The sequence below is a fragment of the Mustela putorius genome, unplaced genomic scaffold, assembly GCF_011764305.1.
Source record: "Mustela putorius furo isolate JIRA1106 unplaced genomic scaffold, ASM1176430v1.1 tig00000695_pilon_pilon_pilon, whole genome shotgun sequence".
NCBI classification, from domain to species: Eukaryota; Metazoa; Chordata; class Mammalia; order Carnivora; family Mustelidae; genus Mustela; species Mustela putorius.
The window spans coordinates 332,772-358,254 of NW_025421447.1; the positions used below are offsets into that span (position 1 = coordinate 332,772).

The window sequence follows — 25,483 nt, forward strand, 5'->3', positions numbered from 1 at the left end:
GTGACAATGGACTCTGGAGACCCGGGAGAGGCCATGCTAAATAGGCAAGAACAAAGGAAGAAACCATGTGACTAGCAAACCCTGGTGGAGATGGCTGCTGACCATGATTCCAGGGAATGCACTGTATTGATGTCAGGATCACAAAGAGCATTTTCCCAGAGGCCACACTGGAACTCAGGTGCTCATGCTCCTGCTAGGCCTCCACTCACAACTCATCTTCCCACTGCCAATGGATTAACTGTTTTGCATTGCCTGGATTCTCATCGTGTGTTTTGGCAGGAATGAGACATATGAGATGAGACATAGTTTAAATTCTCTTTTCTGATATTCCTACAAATATGTGGACAATGATTCTGCATCTGACCAAGGCAGGGGCAGGGCCATGAGGGCAAGTTTGGGGAGGAGGTGGGGATGTAGATTCATGTGGGGACAGGACTCTAAATGGGAGCCCAGGGCAGTAGCAGTATGTCTTCTGAGACATGGCACCCTTTTTGCCACATCAAGGCCCTGGGGGTTAGGTCTCCCCAGCACCTGCATTCACCCTAAGCTAGCGCTGGACTCTGCTGGCAGTGTGGAGCACCTTCCTGTCCTTGAAGAAGGTAGAGCAGAAGATCTCATCATTCAGCTCCTGCCCCATCGCCTGTGTGGAGCTCTATTAAGACAGTGCCTGGCAGCCAGGCAGGAGGCCTCAGAGCCCTGTCTGACTGAATTTGCTGGTCCTCAGACCCAAGGGACCATTTCAGATATACCACACCACAGTAAGCACCCACCTCCACCAAGAAGAAAAACACGACACAGCTTCAGGGCTTTTTATGTGCTCTTACACAGGAAAGAGGCACCTCAGGAATCCTCTTTCCACCTGGCCCACCATGACATTGGCGTGAACATGCAGGGATCAGTAGGGCATCCACTGCCCTGCAACATCCTTCAGCTCAGGGGTGGGACCTCCCCACATATCTCTCTTTCCCTGGAACTCAAGAGGAGGGGATGGGGCTTCCCTGGGATGGCTGAGAGAGGTAGCTTGACCTGACCTAGGCTGCTCTGTATTACCTTATGGCACCTCCTGCTAAATTCCCTAAGGCATTGGGGGCGAGGTTTGAGTCAATGCCTGCAGCATGTAAAAAAGCCATTCACCGGGGGTTTCTGGAAGCCAGAACTCCAGGAAGTAGGCAAACAGCAAGAGAACATCCTTCAGTATCAAATATCATGTCTCCAGCCAAGTAACACTGATACTGGACTACACTAGAATGTGTGTACCTCGTTGCTGGGGTTTCAATTTCTGTTGAGGTCTATGGTCAAAGAAGTGACTTCACTGCCTGGGATCACATACCTGAGTCCACTCATGGACTGACAGTGTTCTGGGAGGCTGATTGCTCATGCCCTTTCTGCATGCAAGGCATCCATACACAGTGACACCAACACACCCCTCTCCACAGGCCCCCAGGAAAGGTCTGGGTGCAGCCAGGGCCCCAGCTTGGGAACACACCTGGCTTCAGACACAACTCTCCACTCTTACCTGTTTTTGACCCTGGATATGCCATTGTGCCTGTCAAAGATGTTCTGTGTCTTGTCTGTACAATACAGATTATTCTAGCCTGTACTTCCTCCAGATGTCCAGACGTGTATGTGGTTAACACCTATGAAATTGGAGGAGGGGTGTCACAAGGAGGAAATAACTCCAACTACATTTTCTTCCTCTTCTCACCTTCTCTAAGTCTGCTACTGGTCAGATCCCACCCCGCAGTCCCTACTGGGGTGTGTGTGTGTGTGTGTGTGTGTGTGTGTGTATGTGTATGTGTACGTGTACCCTCACTCATGTGTGGACACATATATTCATCAGTGCTCACATTCTGGGTCCCAAAAGATGACAGCCCCACCTATGGAGGGATGAGCAATAGCTTCCCAAGACCTTAGGCTTTTTAATTTTCAAAGCAAACCCTAAAGAAGGGATTGGAGCCTTGGCCCTTGAAGATCAGAATCCACCCTTAACCCTAGAGACTTCCTGTCCTTTGAGCCATTACCTCTTTTCCAGTGATGTGAGTAGGGGTCCACTCAGTGGGTTACCATGATCTGGGCTCCTATTGAGACAAGAGATTGCTGGAATGCTTCTTGTCTAGGATATCAACATTTACCCTCACCCCCATACCATCTCCATGTCTGTACCACTTACTTCAACACAACTTTTTCCAGAGCCATCAGTGAAGGGCTAGGTGTATCCAAGGCCTCAACTTGGAGCACACTCAAAGAGCTGGGTTCATGCCTGGTTCAGCCTTCTTACCAGTCTGTGATTCTGGGCAAGTTACTGACCCTGCAGGTGTCTTCTCCTTCTCCTCTAAGTGGTTCACTGAAATCCTGTATCCTATTTACACATCTTTCTGTAACACCATCCCCTGGAGTGTGGTCTGGACTTGGTGATTCAATTCCATTCCACCGAACATGGCAACGTGACCCAAAGCCCCTTCTGAGATTTGGTTATAAAAGCTCTGTGCCCCAGCAAAGAAAACAGTCAAGAAAACAAAGAGGCAACCCACAGAATGGGAGAAGATATTTGCAAACAACAGTAAAGACAAAAGGTTGATATCCAGGATCTATAAAGAATTCCTCAAACTCAACACACACAAAACAGACAATCATAGTAAAAAAAAAAAAATAGGCAGAAGATATGAACAGACAATTCTCCAATCAAGACATACAAATGGCTATCAGACACATGAAAAAATGTTCATCATCACTAGCCCTCAGGGAGATTCAAATTAAAACCACATTGAGATATCACCTTACACCAGTTAGAATGGCCAAAATTAGCAAGACAGGAAACAACATGTGTTGGAGGGGATGTGGAGAAAGGGTAACCCTCTTCTACTGTTGGTGGGAATGCAAGTTGGTGCAGCCACTTTGGAGAACAGTGTGGAGATTCCTTAAGAAATTAAAAATAGAACTTCCCTATGACCCTGCAATTGCACTCCTGGGTATTTACCCCAAAGATACAGATGTTGTGAAAAGAAGGGCCATCTGTACCCCAATGTTTATAGCAGCAATGGCCACGGTCGCCTAACTGTGGAAAGAACCAAGATGCCCTTCACAGACGAATGGATAAGGAAGGTGTGGTCCATATACACTATGGAGTATTATGCCTCCATCAGAAGGGAAATTAGAGTTAGAATTCAGTTGTGTACCTGAGATAAAAACGCTTTGTCACTGGCAGGGTGAACACAGAGTTTTGACAGAAACTGAGGAAATAGACTGATGGATTGCTTTTCTGTGAGGGTTTAGTGAAGAACTGGGGACAAATATTTAGCACCTGTGTAGAGAGCAAGGTGCAGCCATATTCATCCCACCCATTGGTGTTGCAAGCCTTCAGGGAGTAAAACAGCACCATATACTAGAATCCAGAGCTCCTTGCATGAAGGCCTGCCTCTGCTTAGGAGAGGTGCATTTGCACTAGCTGAAGTACACCTGAGAATCACTGCAACATCCCGTTCCCCAAGAGACCACCACAAACAACTCATTCCTGTTAAGTTTCCTGATCATAGAGGGCTGAAAAGCTTCAGCTCTTAGGGAAAACACTAAGTAGCATTCTTTGTAATTTTTTTAGCCTTTTTTTTAGTTTTTTTCTTGTTTTTCCATCTTTTTAAAATAATTTTTATTATATATACGTGTGTGTGTGTGTGTGTGTGTGTGTGTATTCCTTTCTTTGTATTTTATTTTTTCTTTCCTCTTTTCTTTTCTGGACACAATGACGTGATGGAGAAATTCACCCCAAAAGAAAGAAATAGAGGTAGTACTCACTACCAGGGATTGAATCATGTGGATATAAGTCAATATCTGAGCTAGAATTTAAAACAATGATTTGAAAGATATTAGATAGGCTAAAAAAAGGCATAGAAGACATTAGAGAATCTCTCACTGTAGAAATAAAAGAACAAAAATCTAGACAGGCCCAAATTTAAAATGCTATTACAGAGATTCAGTACCATATGAAGATTATTATAAGGATGGTGAATGAGGCAGAAGAGAAAGTCAGTGATTTAGAAGATAAAATAATGGAAAATAAGGAAGCTGAAAAAGAGAGAAAGAAAACTATTGGATCATGAAAGAAGATTTTGAGAAAGCTGCTCAAAACAAGAGGGTCTTAACCTACAAGGGTAGATACATAAGGCTAGCAGCACACCTGTCCACAGAGGATTGGCAAGCCAGAAAGGACTACATGATCTATTCAATGTGTTAAATGGGAAAATTATGCAGCCAAGAATTCTTAATCCAGGGAGCCTGTCATTCAGAGTAGAAGGAGAGATAAAGAGTTTTCCAGGACAAACAAAAACTTAAGGATTGTGAACATTAACCCAACTCTGAAAGAAACATTTCTGGGGCTTCTTTGAGTGGAGAGAGAGCCCAAAGATAACAAAAATCCAGAAAGGAACAGAGACGATCTACAGAAATAGCAACTTTGCAGGTAATACAATGGCACTGAAGTCATATCTTTCAGTAATTACTCTGAATGTAAAGGACTCAATGCTCTAGTCAAAAGATGTAGGGTATTAGCATGGATTAAAAGAAAAACAAGACCTATCAAAATGTTGCTTATGAGAGACTCACTGTAGAGCCAAAGACACATTGAAATTGAAATCGAAGGTATGGAGAATAATTTATTATGCTAATGGGCATGAAAACAAAGCTGGAGGAGCCATTCTTATATACTAGACAATCTAGATTTTAAACCAAAGCCTTCATAAGAGATGAAGAAGGACACACTATATCATAATTAAAAGAATCTATCTAACCAAAAGATCAAATAATTGTAAGTATTTATGCCCCTACCTTGGAAGCAGTCAAATATATACATCAATGAATAACAAAATTGAAAAACTCATTGATAATAATACATTAATTGTAGAGAACTTCAACAACCCACTCACAGCAATGGACATATCATCTAAGCAGAAGATCAACAAGGAAAGAAGGGGTTTGAATGACACACTGGACCAGATGGACTTCACAGCGATATTCAGAGCATTGCTTCTGAAAACAGCAGAAGACACATACTTTTGGAGTGCACATGGAACATTCTCCAGAATAGATCACATACTGGCTGAGAAATTAGGTCTCACCAGCACAAAAAGATTAACATCATACTATACATATTTTTAGACTATGGTGCCATGAATCTTGAAGTTAACCACAAGAAAAAATGTGGAAGGACCACAAATATGTGGAAGTTAAAGAGCAGCTTATTGAAGAATGAATGGAGAACCAGGAAATTTTTAAAGAATTAAAAATTCATGGAAGCAAATGAAAATGAAAGCAGGACAATTTCAAGCCTTTGAGATGCAGCAAAGGCGGTCCTAATAAGGAAGTATATGGAGATGCAGGCCTTGCTCAAGAAACAAGTTATATTCTCCAATATATGACCTAACCTTAAACCTAAAGGTGCTGAAGAAAACGGAAAGTAAAACCTAAGTCCAGCAGGTGAAGAGAGATAATAAAGATTAGGGTGGAAATCAATGATATAGAAATTAAACAAAAGATAGAACAGATCAATGAAACTAAGAGCTGGTTCTTTCAAAGAATTATTAAGATGCACAAAACCTTAGCCAGACTTACCAAAAAGAAAAGGGAAGGACCCAAGTAAATAAAATCATAAGTGAAAAAGGAGAGTTGTCAACCAACATGGAACAAACAAGAGAATATTATGTGCAATTAAACACCAAGAAATTAGGCAATCTGGAAGAAATGAATGCATTTCTAGAAGTTTATAGACTTCTAGGGGCATAAATAAACAAACTGAAATAGGAAAAAATAAAAAACTAAAACAGACCCATAACCAGCAAAGAAATGGAATAAAAAACCTCCCAACAAACTAGTCTTGGGCCTGATGGCTTTCCAGGCAAATTCTAGCAAATATTTAAAGAAGAATTATTATCTATTCTTCTGAAACCGTTCCAAAGAATAGAAATGAAAGGAAAAGTTCCAGATTCGTTCTATGAAGTCAGCATTACCTTGATCCCCAAACCAAAGACCCCACCATAAAGAAGAATTTCAGGCTAATATCCCTGATGAACATGGATGCAAACCTGCTCCCCAAGATAATAGCTAACAGGATCCAACAGTACATTTAAAGGATTATTCACCACAGCCAAGGGGGATTTATTCCTGGGATGCATGGTTGGTTCCCCATCTATAAATCAACCAATGTGATACACCACATTAATAAAAGAGAGGACAAGAACCACATGATCCTCTCAACAGATGCAGAAAAAGCATTTGACAAAATACAGTATCCTTTCTTGGTAAAACCATCTGCCATGTAGGGAAAGAAGAAAACACCTAAGCATCATGAAAAACCACAACAAATATCATCCTCATCAGAAAAAACTGAGAGCTTTTCCCCTAAGGTCAGTAACACGACAGGGATGATCTGTACTCTCACCACTGTTGTTCAACATACCACTGGAAATCCTACCTTCAGCAATCAGAGAACAAAAACAAATAAAAGACACCCAAAGTGGCAACAAATATCTTTTGCAAATGACAAGATATTCTATATAGAGAACATAAAAAACTCCACTGAAAAATTGCTAGAACTGATACAGCAATTCAGCAAAGTCTCAGGATATAAAGCAAATGCACAGTAGTAAGTTGCATTCTTGTACACTAACAATGAGGTGCAAGAGAAATCAAGGAACTGATTCCATTAACAATTACACACACACACACACACACACACACACAAAATGACACCTAGGATTGACCCTGACCAAATATGTAAAAGATCTGTACTCTGAAAACTATAGAACACTTAATGAAAGAAGATGAGGAAGATACAAAGAAATGGGAAAATATTCCATGCTCACAGATTTGAGGAAAAAATATTATTAACATATCTATGTTACCCAAAGAAATGTACACATTCAATGCAATCTCTATCAAAATACCATCAACATTTTTCAGAGAGCTGGAACAAACTATTCTAAAATTTGTGTAGAAGCAGAAAAGACCCCCCAAAGGACAACAGAATGTTGACAAAGGGAACCAAAACCAATTCCAGACTTCAAGCTATGTTTCAAAGCTGTAATCACCAAGACAGTATGGTACTCACACAAAACCAGACACCTAGATCCATAACCAATAGAAAACAACAGTGTCTTCAACAAATGGTGTTGGGGCAATTGGACAGCCATGGGCAGAAGAATGAACCTGGACCACTTTCTTACACCATACACAAAAAGAAACTCAAAATGCATAAAAGACCTGAAGGTGGGCTCCTGGGTGGCTCTGTGGGTTAAAGCCTCTGCCTTCAGCTCAGGTCATGATCCCAGGGTCCTGGGATCGAGCCCCACATCAGGCTCTCTGCTCCTCGAGAGCCTGCTTTCTCCTCTCTCTCTGCCTGCCTCTCTTCCTACTTGTAATCTCTGTCTGTCAAATAAATAAATAAAATCTTAAAAAAAAAAGACCTAAATGTAAGGAAGGAATCCATCAAAATCCTAGAGGAGAACACAAGCAAAAGCCTCTTTGACTTTGGCCACAATGACTTCTTCCTAGACATGTCTCCAGAGACAAGGAAAACAAAATCAAATATTAACCATGGGGACTTCATCAGAAACAAAAAGCTTTTTGCACAGCAAATGAAATAATCAACAAAAGTAAAAGGTAGCCTACAGAATGGGAGAAGACATTTGCAACTGACCTATCAAATAAAGGTCTAGTCTCCAAAATCTTAGAAAAATTCATCAAACTCAACACTCAAACCCAAAAAAACCTAGCCCAGAAATTGCCAGAAGGATTGTGTTCTTTGGGTTTTACATGTGTCTGTTAGCCATTTATGTGTTCTTTGCAGACAAATCTGCACAGAACACACACACACACACACACACACACACACACAAAATGACACCTAGGATTGACCCTGACCAAATATGTAAAAGATCTGTACTCTGAAAACTATAGAACACTTAATGAAAGAAGATGAGGAAGATACAAAGAAATGGGAAAATATTCCATGCTCACAGATTTGAGGAAAAAATATTATTAACATATCTATGCAGACAAATCTGCAAAGAACACATAAATGGCTAACAGACACATGTAAAAAATGTGCAAAGAACACATAAATGACAAATCTGCAAAGAACACATAAATGGCTAACAGACACATGTAAAAAATGCTCAACATCACTTTTCACCAGAGTAATACAAATCAAAACTATAATGAGAGACCACCTCACATAAGTCAGATTGTTAAATGAATAGCTCAGGAAACAACTTATGTTAGCAAGGATACAGAGAAAAGGGAACCCTCTTACATTGCTGGTGAGAATATGTAATCTGGTGCAGTCACTCTGGGAATAGTATGGTGGTTCCTTAGAAAGTTAAAAATAGGGCGCCTGGGTGGCTCAGTGGTTAAGCCGCTGCCTTCGGCTCAGGTCATGATCTCAGGGTCCTGGGATCGAGTCCCGCATCGGGCTCTCTGCTCAGCAGGGAGCCTGCTTCCTCCTCTCTCTCTCTCTGCCTGCCTCTCTGCCTACTTGTGATTTCTCTCTGTCAAATAAGTAAATAAAATCTTTAAAAAAAAAAAAAAAAAAAAAAAAAAAAAAAGAAAGTTAAAAATAGAACTACCCTATGACCCAGCAATTGAACTAGTAGGTATTTGTCCAAAGAATTAGAATGGGCACATGCACCCCAATGTTACTATAGCAATGTCCACAATAGCCAAACTATGGAAAGATCCATGATGTTCATCGACTGATGAATAGATCAAGAAACCTTGGTATAAACACAATGAAATATTACTCACCCATTAGAAAGAAGGAAATCTTGCCCCTTGTAACAGTGTGGATGAAACTGGAGGGTATTATGCTAAGTGAAATAAGTCATTCAGAGAAAGACAAATAGAACAAGATTTCACTCCTATGTGGAATTTAAGATACAAAACTGATTAACATGGGGGAAGGGAAGGAAAAATAAAATAGGCTAAAAACAGAGAGGGAGACAAACCATAAGAGACTCCTAACTACTGAGAACAAACAGGATTGCTGTAAGGGAAGTGGGTAGGAGGATGGGGTAATAGGTTGATGGGCATTAAGGAGGGCTTTCGGTGTCATGAGCCCTGGGTGTTATATGCAACTGATGAATCACTAAATTCTACCTCCAGATTAACAATACACTATAATTTAGCTAACTTGAATTTAAACAAAACTGAAATATAAAGGTTAAAAAAAAGGTGTGCAAAAATGTGAAAAAATCACTCATTACTAGTTTTTTAAAAATATATTGTTATTTTTCATTTTAAACATGTGTTAATGGAAGATGTATGTTGAATTTAAGAAATGGCACAGATGTCCATATGGGAAGGGGGGAAAGAAAAAAAAATAAGAGATGGAAACAAGCCAGAAGAGACTCTTAAGGGTAGAGACAAATTGGGGTTTGATGGAGGGAGGTGGATGGGGGTTAGGTTACATGGGTGATGTGTATTAAAGAGGACACTTGTTGTCATGAGCACCGGGTTTGTATGTACATGATGAAGCACCAAAGTCTACTCCAGAAACCTATTTTGCACTGTATGATCTCTAGCTAAAATTTAAATTAAACAAACAAACCTGTGTTGAGTTTGCTAATAGTACTTTAAGTGAATTCATAAGTATTTTAAACCTTAACATTTCTAATATTGGAGACATTAATACATGTAACCCATGTAATGCAAAGCTCTTTGATATCTTCAACAACATTTTAAGTGTGACCTTAAATGCAAAAATTGTGAAAATTGGGATCCCAGGAATGTCTCTGGCTGTCCTGTACCTGGTAGGCCACAAGAGGGCAGCATGCTCTCTGGTACTCACCCCACAGGGGTCTCTCCACATCCCTTTATTTCCTTTGCACTCTCTTGCGCTGCACAGCCTCTTAATTACCGGAAGTAACCTTCTAAGCATGGTTCCATCAAGCCCAAGGCAGTCACATATTCCTCTGTAAATGTTTATCAGATGTCTCTATGCAAAGCTTATCATCCAAGGCTGAGTGAATAGGAGAATCCCCTCTCTCAAAGAGTTAAGTATCTAGTGAAAGAGCAGGACCCAAAGGCCAGAAATTAGAACAGCAACAATGTGATGTGTGTGAAATCCCCTTATGCTCTATAAAGGACTGAATGTTACAAAGAGATTCCTGACCTGACAGAGAGAAGAAAACCAACAGGGAGATACTGAGATACTGGCCAGGAATTTCTGGAAGGATCTGGGTCCTCAGGAGCATAATAAAGACAAACACCATGTTCTGAGAGAGATAGGAGAGGAGGGATTGAAAACTAGAAACCAGGGAACAGAAGGGGAACACTGGATTTTTCTATCTGGAAGGTGAGATTTCCCAGAAGTCAGGAGAGTTTGAGCAAAGACCACGGTTAAAATGGGGGGTAGAAGACATTCTTACTTGGGAGGAATGCAGGTGGGGATCTAGGGAGCAGGCCTACCAGAGGGGCCTCATTATAGAGGCAGAGGCAGAGTCTAAGGTGTCCCAAGCAGTCTGTCTCAGAGAACACAAGACGCTGGTGCATGAAGGCCATGAGCAAGCTAGCGGGTAGTCAGCCTTGGTGTGCACTAGCCCGAAGGTACAGGGCAGTGGTCTGATTTACCCATGGCCATCCTAATACACCAGAGACATAGAATGAGCAGTGTGAGGGCAAGGGTATCAGGAGGCATATGGTCAGGAGTCCAGATCAAGAAATCTCCATGGAAGAACATCTGGAAGTCCTGGGCTGGTATGGAGGGAAGGAGGATGGGAAAGAGGGAGGGAGGGAGGTGTGTAAGACGAGGCAGCAGATTGTGTGACCAGGAATGAGCTCTGTCCCAGGAGTCATCTGCCCTGTGGGAAGAGGGAGCCTGGCTTTTTGACTGGGGGAGTTATAGGCAAATGGAGGGTATTGGGGAAGGAAGCAGACAGGGCCCTGGAGGCCTGAGGCCCGTGGTATTGAGGGAATCCCAAACCTCCTCCAGATTCAACAAAGCCTGGAGGCAGTCCTAGAAATGACTCATGGCCAGCAAGTTTAGCCTCCTCACTTGTGAAGATGAAAGCAGGTGAACATAGGGGAAGGAAAGGAAAAATAAAATAAGATGAAAATTGAGAGGAAGGCAAACAATCAGAGGGGCTAAGGTAAAGGAGTCCTGGACAGTGGAATGAATAACTTCCACCAAAGCCCACCCAAAAAGTCTGGCAGAGTTAGGGCTGGAACCCAGTTCTTTGCTCTCCCTCTGCCATGACCTTTCACCCAGGGTCCCACAGGGGAAAAGAAGCAGAGCCTGCAGAGGTCCCACTGTGTGCCTACTATCACCACACCTCCTTTACAAATCAGCTTGGAAGGGGTGAATTTCCTTGGAGATCAACACAGCAGGATGTCTGCCTAGAGGGGCAGAGACAACCCCAGTCTTGGTCCTGGGCATGGGGGAAGAAGTACAGAGACAGGAAGAGAGCCACAGGAGAATGCCTGCTCACCTGTTTCCCCACTGGCTTTAACTCAGCTAAGGAAACCACATCCTTTTCTCCCAGGGACAACCTCACAGCTTCTGTCCAAACTGAGAAATCTCCTCAACTAATTGTTAAGGCCAAGAGCAGGCTGCCCCCAAATGTGCCATTTCGGTATGCTGATTATTTATTTATTTATTTATGATTTTTATTTTTAAGCAATCTCTAAATGCTACCTGCGTCTTGAACAAATAACTTCAAGATCAAGGGTCCCAAACTCCACCGACTGAGCCAGCCAGGTGTCCCTGGCATGCTGATTTTCAGTCAAAGTTACTTAAGAGACAACCTATGCAAGGACACTTAGACCTTTCTCCATCCCCCTGAAAGTAGGAAATACCTCTCGCATGGAAAAGTATCCATGGTAAAGCAGGAGGTAAAGAGATGCCTTATCACCAGATGTGGGGATTTTAGAGCCAAAAAGCCTTTAGAAACAACTCTTGTTACTTTTTACCAATTCACTCCTCCAGCCCAAACTCCATTTAGAATTCCTTACTAATCAAAGCTCCAAAAGTTAAGTTCTCTTTATCCTTTCAATGCCTCACACATTTATTGTCACTTTGCCTAAAATGTGTAAAAGCTTCCTGTATTGGTCCCTTCTTTGAGTCTCAGTTGCATTATTGAGCCTCCAGTAATTGTCTTAATTTGTCTCACATAATTTTTATTCTTAGTGCTGCTAAGACCTTGAGGGCAGAAGAACATTCCCCCCTTCATCAAGGCCTAGAAGGAGGCTCTGAGTTCCCCAAGGGGAAGACTTACTTCCCACTACCTGCATCTCAACCTCTGGCATTGGTGAGCATTGAAGAGTTTGGGTGGGATGGAGCCACAACTGTGGGAGCCCAAAATAGGCTGCCTATGTCAGGACCTCCACTGTTCAGCCCAGCCCTCTCTCAAGTCTGGGTGGGCCTGAGGTCATGGGGCCCACTGTGGCCTTCTTATATCAAAGAACCCATTGGGAATACAGGACCCCTGTGTGGGGAGTCCCTTGTGTTTCAAAGCCTGTCTGGCCTCTCTGTATTGCCAACTGCTGATTCTGCTTCCTGTCTCACTTTCAATCTGATTGGATGCTACAGGATCACAGTCAATAGCTCTGCAGAAAGTTGCTGGACAACAGACGAGCACTCATTTCACACTCACTCCTTCCTTCATTTAGTCATGCACTCCCTCCTTCATTAGTGCACGCACTCATGCACTCAACAAATTCTCCTTTCCTGCAAAGCCTAAGGCGGGAGTCTCTTGCTCCAACCTAGGACGACAGAGGTGAATGATCCTGCCTACCAAGGCAGGGCAGTGGATATGGGCAAGAAGGTGAAGAACTGTAGGGCCCAGCAGAGGTTACACACCACCTGCCTGCAGTCCTGTTTGGCTTGGCTTGGCCTCACTGTTAAGGCTTTTGTTTATCTTTAAGATTAGTTGACACATGTTAGAAGCAGATGTTTTCACAAAGAATTCAGAGTTCCAGAGCCAGCAACAGTGAATCTGTTCCTACTGGCTGCCCTTGCCTGAGGCTGAGTTGGGGCTGTCCCCTCTGGTTAATAATGATGCCAATCACCAAGGTCTCCACCACTCCCTAGTGTCTCCAACCCCGAAGCCCCCCTGTCAGTTGCCACCAGTTACCTTCCTGGTGGTGTTGTTGCTGTTCTTGGGCCAGCCAGCTTTAGCCCTTGACTCCCACTACCTGCACAAGAAGTTTGTGTGCCCTGTTCTGTGCAGAGTGAGAAGTGCTTTGACAATGACAGCAGAGGGCGCTGTGGGAGAACACAGGAGACGTGCCCAAGGGCTTGCCCAGATGGCCTGGAACCAGAGATTAGCCCTACCAGTGGTGAGGAGAGAAGACACCCAAGTGCTGGCTGTGGTCTGCACTTCCATTCATTGGCTCAAACAGTGGAAGGCTGACTCCAGCAGGGTGTGCACCCCAGGTTTCCATTCATGTGTTCCTGGGCTGTCCCTGCACTGTTCACTCAGTCATAAGTGACTCATTATTCACTCAAGCATGAATCCAGCCAGCATTTATTAAATACTTGTGTGTATGGCATTGTGCCCTGCCCTGTCCTTATCCCCCAAGAGTTCAATATATGATTAGGAATTTAGCATAGAAGATTATGTGTTCTCCATGTATTGTGACTCACTCACCAAGTTCCCAGAGCATGTGGCATTAGTGTATGGCACACAATAGGTGCTCTACTGATACTTGTGGTGTGAATGAATAAAAAGATAATTATTTACCTCTTATTTATATATACCTCTTTATATATACCTTTATATATACTTTATATATACCTCTTATTTACTGAGCTCTTTCAAAATTATATGTACTGTCATAATGCTCAAGGCAGGTCCTGTTACTATCCTATTTTATTGATAAAGTGAGCCCCAGAAAGGTTAAGTAAATTGCCTAAGGTCACACAGCTAGTCTGAACTCCTAGCAACTATTCCCTGTAGCACTGCAGTAATGCAAGGCAAGATGCACTTGTGGTCAAGGTGTAATACATAGGGCAGCCTAGGGCTTTCAGAGGGCAGAGTGGTCACGAGGGCTGGAGCAGAGAAGAAAGTCTTCATGAAGACTGGACAGAAGGAGAGGTAGAGGAGGGAGACCATCTTACCTGATGCAAGGGGGAATGGTTGGAGGAAGGCAGGGGTTAAGGGATGGTGCCCACACATGATATGGGTTCTCCACCCATGCTTCCTGGGTCGAGGGGCTAGGGTGCCAGTAAGGACATATCCTTCAGCAAATGTGAGGTCTTCCATATTTCAAGCCCCAGGCTGTGTGCTCAGGAGGACATGAACATGAGCGAGAACTTCCCCCCAAGAAGGACAGGAAGGCAAAGGCAAAATATGCAAATGTCTATGCTCCAGGAGAGGAAATGCTGAGAGTCAGAGTGGTGTGGGAGCAATTTTCTGGGAGGAAGAGATTGGTTGCCATTGGGAAGAACAGAGCAGGCTCCTGGATGGACTAAGGCATGAGTGGTGGTAGAATCTCACTCTGTAGTGAGGAAGGGCACCCTGGGATTAGAGCAAAAAGACAAATGCCCAAAGGGGAATGGGGCAGGTTGGCCCCATATGCCCCAGCTGAGGGCCTGGAGGTGGCTGACAGGGCAGGGTAGGCCCACTACCAGAGGGCTATGTGTGCTGCGCTAAGCAGCTCAACTTTCTCCCCTGGGTGATGGGGAGCTAGGGGAGTTTTATAGGACAGGGACAGGTGTAGCTTAATAAGAAACAACAGAAAAATACTTGTCTTCTGGGGAGCCTGGGTAGTCCAGTCAGGTGGGCATCTGAGTCTTTGTTTCAGGTCAGGTGAAGAGTGCATGGGTCCTGAAATCAAGCCCCTGTAGTGTTCTGTTGCTAGCAGGAGCAGGGTTGAAGAGTCTCTCCCTCTGCCCCTCCCATCGTGCTCTCTCTCTTTCTCAGACTTTCTCAAATAAATATATCAATCTCTCTCTCTGTCTCTCTTACATAAATAAATAAATAATAAATCTTTTAAAAATTAGTTGCCTTCTAAGATATAAGTTCCTTGAGGGCATGGCTCTAATTGTGGGAAAAGGATTACAAAGAGTAATGTTGAGGAATGTAGAAAGCCATCTACCCTGAGGATTTCTCCTCAGACTCTGGGAGGTGCAATGTGAATTGCCCTTTACCAGGAACCAGGATGTCTGGGCCCAGTTCCTGCTGCATTACTAACTCACTGCATAATCTTGTTCAGGTCACTCCATGGAGGTCAGTTTCTTCGTCTGTAATAGAAGGTGCTAATCACTTTTGAGGGCTCTTCTAACCCAGCACACCCTCTATTAAGCTAAGATCCCATGCCAACCCCTCATCCTCCTAAGAACACTGGACAGATCCAGGCAGATATGGGAAGGCCCAACCATCCTTGCTGGGCTGTCCACATGAGAGAGACAGAGTGGGACAGTTACCCAACAGAGTCTTCAGCCCCTACCAGCCACTGGCTGACCCAGGTAGGAAGGCCCAACCTCCCAGGCAGCCTGAAGATAGCTGAAGTGTGACAGGTGCCAGAGGAGAGGAAGAGCACGGGGTTGGGTGGAGGGGAAGGGAACTAACCCAACAGCTTCCTTCCAAACCAGCTCTGTTTCACTCAGTATTTCACTAAAGGACAAAAGAGCTCTGTGAACATTTCCTGCCCTACTCCAGCCCACTCCTCGCAGTGACAAATCAGCTCAGGGTTAGCTCTCTGTTGGCTCCTCAAGCAGTCTTCTCAGGAGAGCTGAGTGTCCAGGCCAGGGCTTGACTAGAATTATAGGCTTAGCACCACACTGTCAGAGCCTTTAGTGTGGCTCTCCAGCCTAGGCAAGTGAGCTGCCAGCTTCCTCAGACAGGAGCCCACCCTCCAACTCTGTTTTCCTCCATGCCCCTCTACCCACTTAAATTCTATAAAATCTTCCTTGTGGAGGCCCTCCTTGACTGACTTGTTCACATTGAAACTTCCTTCACATTTCTTAGCTCATGATCTGCTAGAGCCTTCTGCCTTCAAGTGTTCTGCTTTCTGGACTTCTCCAGATATTTTAAAAAGTATTTTTTCCATGTGTGGGACAGGGCCTTCTTCCAGTTCAGTTGGATACTATGCTTTTTATACTTCGTTGACTCCTTCATTCCTACCAGCAGCTTGATGGCATTGTCTTCTAAGCCCCCTAACACCTACTTTTCCATCATCCAGGGAGAGTCCCTGCTCTTGCAACCAGGGCTACCTGGTGTTTCTTATTAGATGGTCCCCTAAACCACCCTCAGGATCCTCTAAAGGGGGGTTGGTGAGTAAACTTGAACCCTACCTTCAGGGGGAATGTTGCCTATTGGGTAGGCTAATGTTTTCCCCTAAAAGCCCAGTTCTGGGGCCATTGGCCTGTTCCAGATCACTGGCTACACTACACTTCTTGGCCTGCATGTAGGCAGGGTGCACCCATTTGGCCAACTAGGGCCTTACAGGGACTTGCAAGCCTATGGAGCTGGAGCCCACACCCAACCACCTGTACATTCACCCTAACATGGTAGATGTCTGTTGGTGACGGTCTGTTCCCTTTGGACTTGCCACTATGGCGTCCCAGGCTTCTCCAACAACCAGGGCACTGAGTGTCTCTTATTGGAGCTTACAATAGCCAACTTACTGGCTCTGACTTAGCAAGGCAGGGCAGTGTGCTCTCTTTCTGCTTTTAAGAGAAATATGCACATTTATGTAGATGAGGGTTTGGGATTATACAAATGCCTTGTTCCCCCCAAGATCCTGCTCCTGTATCCCAGTGTCTCCTGACTCCTGCCTTGTTCTGAGTCCCTGGCTACCATGACCTTCATGGCCCAGACATGGACAGCTCACCTTCATCACTGGACTTGGGTAGCTGGGGCCCTGCAGGCCCAAAGAGATGGAAGCCTGGCTCCAATTACTTCATTGTCTCCAGCATGGAGAGGGTGCACACACTTAAGATCACCCTGAGGCAGCAGTGACAAACTGATGCCCATCAGTACCTACTGGGTCCTGCTGCCTGAAGGACCCCTTGGTTCTCTAGTAGAAAAAGTTTCCAGGTATCTTCTATTAGGTGATACCCCCTTCCCAAGCCTTCAGGGCCCACACAGGCAAGGCAGTCAAGGAACCTCCAGCCCTCCATTCAGGAGGACTATGTCCATGCATGTCCTGTTCCACATCTCGGGCTACTCTGCACCAAGCTGGAGTATGCAGAGCACTCTCCTTTCAGCTGACCTGAGGCCTTTAGGACACTGCAGGATCCTGGAGCCATGGCTGATCCCTGGTCACCTGAATGGTCTCCAGAGTAGTGGGGGCAACACACCAAAAACCATCCTGATCTTGAGGGGGTAGTTGACATATGCCAAATTCCAAGCACTAAGCTACACAAATGCTCAACTTTTCCCCTACGGGTAGAACCACAAGTATCTGCACACCTTGCCAGGATGGACCCAGCAACTGATAAAAGTAGCCCGAGCCCAATAGGAGACCTGGGAATATTGAGTGCTGATTAAGTCTTGGACCGTAGCAGGCAGACTCTCACCATTTCAAAGCTGCTCCAGAAAAATTTGGGGGTTGACTCCCTCTATCCTGAAAGGTATACAAGTGGTTAGGGAGCAGCCTGATCTTAAGAGGCATGCCCAAGCATGGCTGATGGGGGGTTAACTGCACATGCACACACTGTGCATCAACAGGGCAAGAAACAAGGTCACTGGAGCAGGCTTCTGTGGACTCAAGGTCATCTGCATCATTCCAAACTCTAATTACATAGTTTTCTGTTGAAGGTAGAGATGGAGAAACCAATCATTCCAGGGCAGAGCTGGACAGGCTGGGCAAGGCATCTTCTAGTAAGACACACTGGGGAGACTTTATTGCTCAAGCCCAGGACCCCATCCACAGTGGGTCCAAATGGGTACGGACCATGGCAGCTGAAAACTGCAGGCTCCATGGAGGTATCACATTCCCTGATTTCAAGCTCTACTAGAAAACTCTAGTAATCAAAACAGTAGGGCACTCAAACATATAGAAATGAACATGTTTTTCCCAAAGACACAGCTAGAAGATACTGGAATATATTCCCAGAGCAGTGTTAGTTGGCTGGAAGGTGATTCTTCCAAGAAGACTCCTCTTAGTTCCCTGGTTCTGGAAGAACCCTTGACCTGACTAGGTACCAAGCCCAAATAAGGATTTGCAGTTCTGCCCCAGTGTGATTCTCGGGAAGTGAGATGGAGACTGTGCCACCAAAATCCGGGCCCAAGGCCCCCCACCTGCTCTGTGTCACCCTGCAAGCAGGTGAGTGCCAGATGAAGCTGGTGAACTCTCAGGCTGAAGTCATACATTTCTCATTCTCGGAGGTCTTCTTCCATTCATATTCACCCCAAGTCCCTTTCCATTGGATTGCGAGGGCCCCGTGGTAGGGAGAAATTACACATTGTGCCCCAACTCAACATCCTCAGGCCTCCACTGGAAGCTTTATGGTTGAAGGACCTGGGGTCTGCTTGCCATGCAGCCAGGGCCAGGCTGTCACCAAAGAGGCGCTTGTAAATGCTGCATGAAGGATGGATTCCTCTATGAAGTCTGTGATGGAGGGAACCAGGAGCTCTCCTGGAGTACAAATCTCATAGGGTCAAAAACTCTACCTCCTAGCCTGTGGGAGGAGTCTCCCACATGTTCAGAAGCAGCCTCTATTAGAGAGCACAGCACTGTCCTTCACAGCTCCTCCCAGCCCTGAGAGACCCTATGATATCTAAAAGCAAAACAACCTAGGGAGCCAGTTCTGATGTGGGAAACAAAGGCAGAAGAAAAATTATTCAATTTCTGTACTACCTACACCCACTGATAAGTCCTTGAAACAGGCGGAGTAACTTTCCTTTAGGGACTCAACTGCCTTGATGTTAATACTTTGCTACGGGTGAAAGGCAATTCTAGCCCCAAACCACTCCCACCTCCCAGATCCTATAGGTTGACTTTAACATAGAAAAATTCCTTTGGGAACTTCCCTTATCTCTAAATCCCCCAAGATATGTGCTGATAATCACCTCCCAAGCATATGGCCTACCCATATACATCTAAAGGGTCTCATTACTAAGGTTTTATTAGATGGTAATAAATGACCTTTTCCCAACAATATGTAGTCCCCCAAAGGCCTTGGAAAACTTACTTCCAAAATTCCTTAGAGACTTTCCCTATCCCTAACCCCCTCCCAACCCAAAAGTATATAATGGGCCATTCCTCATGACCCCAGTGCAGCTCTTTCTGCCTGTGGGTCCTGTCCCTGTGTTTTTATAAAACCACCTTTTCACTGGAAGTGGTATTGTCTGTTATGCCAGAGTTGAAGGGGCCTGAAAATAGTCCTTTTGTCTTCAGGGGAATGGAACACATCCTGGAGAAAAGTAAGCTTTTTTTTTTTTTTTAAGATTTTATTTATTTATCAGAGAGAGAGAGGGGGAGAGAGCGAGCACAGGCAGACAGAATGGCAGGCAGAGGCAGAGGGAGAAGCAGGCTCCCTGCTCAGCAAGGAGCCCGACGTGAGACTCGATCCCAGGACGCTGGGATCATGACCCGAGCTGAAGGCAGCTGCCCAACCAACTGAGCCACTCAGGCGTCCCGAAAAGTAAGCTTTTAATACATTCTAAAGTTATGCTTAAATTGTAGTCAGTTGGGCCTCTTTTTAGACTTCAAATAAAAGGTCCTTCATTGTAGTATGCAATGAGACAGTGGTCATGTATGGGCAATAATTTTGTGTCCTTACCCAGAATTACATACACAGAGGGCAAAGCATGGTGCTTAATCAGTAAGTCCATAGCAGCGCTGTGACAATAGTGCAGGCAGACAGTCCTTCCATCTACCTCCCTTTTACAGTATCATCCTGTCCTCCTGGAAGACATGGGACACTGCAAAAGTAAATGCAGGTGCAAAAGTAAATGCAAAAAACAGCCTCATGAGTCTGTGGAAACAGCAGCTGCAGTACCAGCAGCTACCTCTATCCTAATAGTGATACCTTGCATATTTAGAGTTTTGCCTTATTGTTGTTGAAGAAAATCCACTAAAGGGATTTGGATTGGTTAGACTGCCATTGCCCAATGAGAACTTGGGACGTTGTGCTTCTGAACATGAGGGCAGTGCTTGTATGTGCTGGGTGGTGACCAGGTTTATGGAAATACAAGTAAGGGAAAGCTGTGTTGCACTATGTGTGACCCAAGGATTTAGACGATATGGTGTCTTATCACTGTTGGCACCAAATATATTGAGCTGTTGGATTAGAATATATTGAGAAGTTGGATTAGATTCATTATATACAATAAAAGCCACCTCCCTTCTCATATGGATTATAAGATTTGCATTTTTCCTCTTGGTTTAACTACTCAATAAACGTAGTACTATTAAGGGGACTTGGTTGGCTCAGTCTGTAGAGCATGTGACCCTTGATCTTGGGGTCCTGAGCTCAGCCCCATGGTAGGTGTAGAGTTTCCTTAAAAAAAAAAAAAAGAAAAAAGAGAGAGAGAGAGAGAAAGAGAGAGTGAGTTTACTTAATACCTAAGAAAAAGGGTGGGGGATCTGAGTGGCTCAGTTGGTTAACTGTCTGAATTCTGATCTTACCTCAGGTTTTGATCTTAGAGTTGTGAGTTCAAATCCTGCTTTAGGCATGGAGCCTACCTCCCCAAAAAATAAAGTTTACTTAAAAAAAATTAATTCCTGTTTTTTCTGAAAATAAATTAATTAAAAAATTAATTCTCTTTTTTCAATATACTTTATTGTTTGTATTCATTTTGTTATCTTTTGATTTTCCCTATTATATATGGTTGCTGGCATTATTTTTGTGAGTCTATGATTGTCCATTTAGAGGTTTGCATTGAGGTTAAGTATGTCTTAGGGACTAGAGGCTCATAAAGTACATTAAGAAACAAAAGGATGAGAATAGAACTACTTCAGTAAATTCATTCTAATAAATGCAGTTGAATTCTTCATGGAAAGCTTCTTGAACAGACTCTTCATTATGGACAAGAATTCTCTTTTGAAAGAAAACTAAAAACAATGGACAACAATAAAGATCATCTTTGCAAGTCATATCCAACCTACATACTTGCAAACCCATTGTCTCCTCTATTCCCATCCCTGCCTTGTAAGCTATAGACCAGTACTTCCCTGTGTGGAGAGGTAAGCTATGTGAATTCAATATGAGAGGTGTTCCACTGTGTATCTACCTGACATGTTCTGCCAGCTGATTATATCTTACTGTCCCAGTAGTACTGTCTTGATTAAATGGATTTGAATAGAACCCTGGCAGTTTATTTCAGCTTATAAAGTTCAGTTTTTAGAAAAATCCAAAAATGTGTCAGATCTTTTGGATTCATTACAACCAGAGTGGCATGCAAAGTTGAAGAACTTGAAGTGGAGAGAAGTTTGTCTGGGCTGAAAAATGTGGTATAACTAAAAAAGTTATCCTGGAAACCTTTCATCTCTGACTTGGGTTATTTCACTAGGGAGCCTCATTTGATTCTAAACTCACATATCAGTTTCACTGCTATTTGCTTTGCCATAATGAAAGCTGCTTATATGGTCCTGAGTTTACTTTTAGGCCAAAGCCCTAAGATGGGCCCCCCAATTCCTTTTGTATGTGCCCCCTTGGATTCATTACCAGGTAAAGTTACCAAGAGGCTGTTAGGTCTGGATCTATAGCTCTGTCTCTCTCCTGGGCATCAGGCATATCCCACTTAGAAATCACAGGTCTAGGAGAGTCACTGTGCCTCAATACACTTAATTATGTATCCCATCCTCTATACAGCCCCTCTTGGGTTTCTGAGTCAGGCCACTGTCCCCCACCCCCACCCCAGATACCATCCTTCTCCTACTTGAGCTTGACATCCATAACCTTTCTATTTTCTCTATTATTCAGTAACTCCTTACCATGTATTCTAATTTCTGTTCCCTTCTAAGACAAAATTCAGCCGCCTTTGGAAAAACATCCACAGACTTGGGGGGGGGGGGGGGGGGTATTATCAAGTTTAGGGCTCCATGCTGCTCTAGAACATTCTAAAGACTGAGAGTTCTTTAGACTCTATATACCAGGGGCTTGTTTCACCTTTTATGTGTGTGACTCGTGTTCCCTAGAGCTGGGCATGGTGGTCCCTCTGGATATTCCTCACATCCTATTTGAGAACTTGGTGGACTCAGGTCCTCTGTGGTCCTTAGTCTGTGTCCTCATCTCATTGTGCCTCTTCTCTCTTGTCTCTATTAGGTAAATCATAAGAAACAAAAGTTTGCTACCCCAGTGTTATGGTTCTGAGGAGCAGGTGAGAAAATTATGTTTCTCTCTAATATGTTCCTTCTCTGGGTCACACACTTGCTGGTCAGCTCTCATCTCTTTTCATGAGATGGGGCCTTTGCCTTCCTCCCTGTCTCTCATTTCCTGCCCTTCCCCCTCACCACCTGTGAATGTCAGCCTCTGACATTTCTTTGCCCAAGTGGTGGCTACTAATTGCTCCCACAGAGCACCATCAACAGAGTAAACAAAAAGAGAAAGGAAGGTTACCCAGGAAATTCAAAAGGCTGGGTACATCTTCAGAAGAAAGATGTACTGCCCATCACCTGGCCCATCCTCAAGGGCCCGCCTCCAGGGAGGCAGGAAGTGTTTTCGGGAATGAGAGAGCAAACCAAGGCTCCCCTTTCCCATGTGGTATCCCAGACCTTGGCCTGCAGGGTTTTCTCTGAGTTTCTCTATGTTGGTTTGTGCAAACATCAGCAGCCTTTGCAATGGTGATGCCCACTGGCTTTGCTTACCAGACCTTGCTCCTCTGGGAGACTTCTGAGCCAAGTGACCTGCCAGTGCTCCCTCCTAATGACCATTCTCATCTGTAGAGTGAACTCTGCTGCAGAAGCTGTGCAGTCAGCAGGAGAATGGGTATCTAGGAGTAGCAGAGAAGTTTTGTTCATGGATCATTGCTATAGGTCTTCTACTTCCTTTTGGTGACTGCTTCCAAATGCCTAATCAAGTTCAGCTCTGTCGGTGCAAGAAAGAGAATTTACTTCAATCTCTGAGGCAGGTTATACCCAAAATAGTGACTATGGTGTGTGTTTGCCCAATCACTCTGTAATTTAAAACCAACAAGTGATGCTGGCAGTTCTTGCTTCAGCCACTCATCAGCTCAGTATGTCTGTGTATCTGCCATCTTTTTTTTTTGGCTAGGATATTTTTCAATATATTTAACCAAATCTATCTTTCTTTCTTTCTTTTAAAGAAGAGGGTGGAATTTAATCTTAACTTACAGGACATTGCAAGATAGGAGATTCCACATAGAAATAAGAAACCCACTGAGAGGAGGAGCTCCATATAGTTCATACAGTTTCGAACTGGTCAAGTAGAGCTTTGTTGTAAAAAGTGCTACAATAACAAAACACATTCAAAAAGAGTTCTTAGTAGAGAAACAATAAGACAAATTTCTACCAAACGGAGTACACAACAAACAACTTTCTGCCTCAGCTGTACAATCTTAAAATTAAGGGTCCCGGGAGTGCTATCCTGAACCTGGAACATATACCCTTCAGAGGTAGTTTCTGGCACAACATTCTGATCTTCCTCTTCCTCTACAGAGAAATACTTCTCAATCAAGTTTAATGAAGCTTTGTACACAGACTCATTTTCATGGTTCTGTAGAGCCTCAATTTTGTCCAAATCTACACATTCTTCAATCATTATACTAAGTTTCTCCATTTCACCTAGTTTCTCAGCCGCCTGAAAGATGTTTGAAATGGCATCCAGAATAATTTTGGTATCCTTTTCAGTTAAAACGTTCATCAGTGGTTCTATTATGCCACAATGAATGAGGTGTACAATCTGTTCAACTGTTCCACCACTTGTATAGTTGGTCATAGCCCAGACAGCTTCCTTTTGTGTCTTAAAGTCTGCCTTAGAGACAACACCAATGAGGAATGGGACTAGTCCATGATTCACAATTTGCTGTATCTGGTCCTGGCAGCCAAGTGTGATGTTTGACATTGTCCACGTGGCTTCCTTCTGAATATTAGTTTTGGGGCTTGTTAGCAAGCTGGGAAAAACAGCAAGTGCTTCTGCATCCATTAGAACCTAAGTCTGTTCATCTGTCCAGTGACAATATTTCCTATGGTTCTTAGCACAGTAGTCACAATGGGCAATTCAGTAACTCCTAGAAGCTTCACAAGCTGGGGCACAATTCCTGTTTTCACAACCATTTCAATCCATTCTTTTGGACCATCAGTAAGATAGAAAATGGCCCAATAGGTATCTGCCAAGACTTCTTGATCATCGTGCGGGGGGTGCAGGATTCTTGTTGCGACAAAGGTTTAAAGTAAGTGTCCAAATAAGGTTACATAATTAATCACATGCTAACAATGACATCAGGAACTGCAAGGAGAGCCAAAAGTGGATCAACTGCACCATACTTGATAACCAAGTCTTGAAAAACTGAACCACACTTGCAATATTTCCTAGAGCCCATACAGCTTGTTCACTGATGTGGGCATGGGAAGATGCTGAGAAATGAATGCTGGGATAGCACCTTCATCTACCACAGCCTTGGTCTGTTCTGATGTCCCAGAAGCAATGTCAGTGACAGCCCAAGCAGATTCAAACTGAATGGGACTACAATCAGTTCTGTCCAAGAAGGACACAAATTTTGGATTCCAACCCACCTGGATTATGTTGTCTATGGGGGGCTGCCTTTCCCTAGAAAGCAGTTTCCTAGCAGCTTGAGTAGCCTGGAACTGGTTTTCCAAATTGTTACTATTTATACCTTTGTTAGTGTCATCAACACACCAGTTTATAGTGTGCTGGTTGTTGTGGTTTTCCTGCAGTGTAGAGGTAGCATCATGGGGACATGAGCTTACATTTCTCCTTTTCAGCATCTGATCATCCTTCTTAGCTTTCCTCAGCTCCACATTAACTTCTATTTGATGCCAACTGATTTCTGTACTGGCTTTCCCCTTGTTCTTAAGGCAGGCAGCTGGTGAATTAGCATTCTTGTTGGTGGACATGGTTATGAGACAAAGGGAGAAAGCTACATGGCCAGCTCAGGCTTCCGAAATGGGAGGTGGTCCAGGACGCACAGGCTGTGGGTCAGCTGCCCTCAAAAGGTGACCACGGATCACCCCAAAGATGGTATCCCAAATTTCCTTTCTTAATAGATGACCCATCTTGACAATGTCTAGCCTGCTTCAGTGATGATTTTAATGTAGCTCTGAGCTTATATTGTTGACTTTTCTGGTCACAGACATTCCTTCAGAAGTGGTGCCATGCAGCAAGAGATTTGTTCTCAGTGGGCTGCAAGGTTCCACCTAGACCCAGAGGGTGGGGTGGTCTTCAATCCTGGGACAGGGTGTCCCAATTCCCACATACTTTGTGTTAGCTCAAAATGAGTCAGAAGTTCTACTGGAGGTCTGGTGGATGGGTTGGCTACAATCTTATCTGTTTACAACTGATAACAAGAAAGAACCTTCTCCAGAGCCAGGGATCTGCTGCCCCTCACCAGGCTTCCAGCCATTCTCA

General features: G+C 43.9%; 1 pseudogene; it reads right to left on the reverse strand.

Moving 5' to 3' along the window:
- Positions 1-547: 547 nt before the first annotated feature.
- LOC101677214 lies at positions 548-24,972 on the reverse strand (annotated as a pseudogene).
- Positions 24,973-25,483: the final 511 nt, after the last annotated feature.